This window comes from Dasypus novemcinctus, chromosome X, assembly GCF_030445035.2.
Source record: "Dasypus novemcinctus isolate mDasNov1 chromosome X, mDasNov1.1.hap2, whole genome shotgun sequence".
Taxonomy (NCBI): domain Eukaryota; kingdom Metazoa; phylum Chordata; class Mammalia; order Cingulata; family Dasypodidae; genus Dasypus; species Dasypus novemcinctus.
Window position 1 is genome coordinate 106,386,101 of NC_080704.1, and position 2,519 is coordinate 106,388,619.

Consider the following 2,519-nt stretch of genomic DNA (forward strand, 5'->3'; position numbering starts at 1 on the left):
AGGGCGGGGGGGGGGGGGAGAGAGGAAGAAAAAACTAATAGAATTGATAGATAAATCCACAATTATATTTGAAAACTTCAACATTACTCTCTCAACAAGTGATAGAGCTACTAGAGAGAAAATCATCAAGGATAATGAACTGAACAGCACCATCAAACAAAAGAGTGAATTAATATTTACAGTACACTTCATCCAACATTAGGATAGACATGCTTTTCAAATACCATGGAATATTCATCAATACAGACTACCTCCTGGGCCATAAAATAAAAGGGAACAAATTTAAAAGAATTGAAAGCATACAGAGTGTGTTCTCTGAACACAATGAAATCAAGTTATATGTATGTGTGTGTGTGTGTGTATATATATATATATATATATATTCCATGTGCCAAAGAAGTTTCAAGGGAAATTAAAAAGTATAGTGAAGTGAATGAAAATGAAAATACATTACAACATAGCAAAATTTGTGAGATGCAGCTAAAGCAGTGCTGATAGAGAAAGTTATAGCACTAAATAATTATAAAAGTGGAAAACTGTCAAACAAATCATCTAAGTTCTTGTCTCACCTTAAGAAACTAGAAAAACAAGAGTAAAATACACCTAAAACAGACAGACAGAAGGAAATAATAAAGATAAAAGCAGAAATCAATGAAGTTGAAAATAGAAAAACCATACAGAACATGAATGAAACAAAAGGTTAGTTCTTTAAATTAATGAATAAAAGTGATAAACATCTAGAAAGACTTACAAAATGAGACAGCATAATTGACCAATATCAGGAATGAAAGAGGGACTATCACTACAGATTTTGCATATATCAAAAGTATAAGGGAATACTATGAAAAACTCTGCACAGAGAGATTTTACAACATAGATGAAATGGACCAATTCATTGAAAAGCACAAACTACCACAGCTCATCCAATATGAAATAGATGCTTTGAATAGCACTATTACAACTATTAAGTAAATTAAACTCGTAGTTTAAAAACTATCCCAAAAGAAATCTCTAGGCTCAGATAATTTCATTAGAGAATTCTATCATTTAAAAAAGAATTAACACTAATTCTACACAATCTCTTCCATAAAATAGGAGGGAATTCAGACTCATTTACCCTGAGATCAAAATCAACCAGAGTACAAAAAAACTAAATGACAAACGAGTATCCTTAATAATCATAAATACAAAAATCCTCAACAAAATATTAACAAATAGAATTCAGCAATATATAAAAAGAATTAAATACCACAACCAAGTGGAATTTATCCCAGGGATGTGCAGCTTGTTCAATATTCAAAAACCAATCAATGTAATCCACATGTCAACAGGCTAAAGAAAAAAACTCACATGTTCTATCAGACGATTTAGAAAAAGGATTTGACTAAATTCAACATCCATTCATGATAAAAGCTCTCAGCAAACTAGGAATAGAAGGTAACTAACCTAGTAAAGAACATCCACACAAAAGAACTACAGCTAACATCATACTTAATGCTGACAGCTGAATGCATTCTCCCTAAAATCAGAAATAAGGCAAGGATGCCTGCCCTCACTCCTGCTATTGAATATAATACTGGATATTGTAAACAGTACAGCATGGCAAGACTAGGAAATAAAAGGAATAAAGTTTGGAAAGGAAAAATAAAACTGTACCTATTTACAAATGGCATTACTGTCCACATAGAAACTCCTAAGGACTTTACAGAAAAAAAGAAAAAAAAAACCTTCCTAGAACTATTAAGTGAGTTCAGGAAGTTTGTAGGACACAAGATAAACATACAAAAAAACCCACAAATTGTGTTTCTATATACACATAATGAACATGTGGACACCAATATTAAAATTACAATACCATTTAACATTGCTCAAAAAAATTAAGTAGCTGTAAATTTAACAAGACATGTACAGGACTTGTATGTTGAAAACTGCACTAATTCCAATGAAAGAAAATAAAGAAGGTCTAAATAAATGGAGAGACACATCATATTCAAGGATTGAAAAATTCAACATAGTAATGATGTAAATTCCCCTCAAAATTATATACAGGGGGCGATCCCTGAAAACTTTATTGCACTGCGGTGTTCCCAAACCCTGAGGGGGCTGTTTCAGGGGCTTGCAGGGCAGGAGGTGTCTGGATGTCGATTTGTTGAGACAGTGACAGAAGAGATTCTTGCAAGAGGTGGAATTTTGGGTTTCTGACACGGAGGTCAGAAGTTGTAGGCAGGACGGTTCCCCCTAGGGCTGGTGGCCCAGCCCCAGTGATCCCTGAAATCTTTGTTATGCTGAGGAGTTCCCAAACCCCGTGCATGGTTCCCAGGACCGTATCCTCTAAACCCCGGTAGCCCACACTCCACAGACTCACATACCTTGAGTCTGCAATATCCTGAACTTTCCATTCCCGAAACCAGCATGCCCTGAGGACCATCTGAGGTCCATGATTACCCTAGCCCTTAGCATTTTTTGGTTTTTTTTCTCTTTGATCTTGGAGGAGCATACCAGCTGACTTGGTGAGAGCC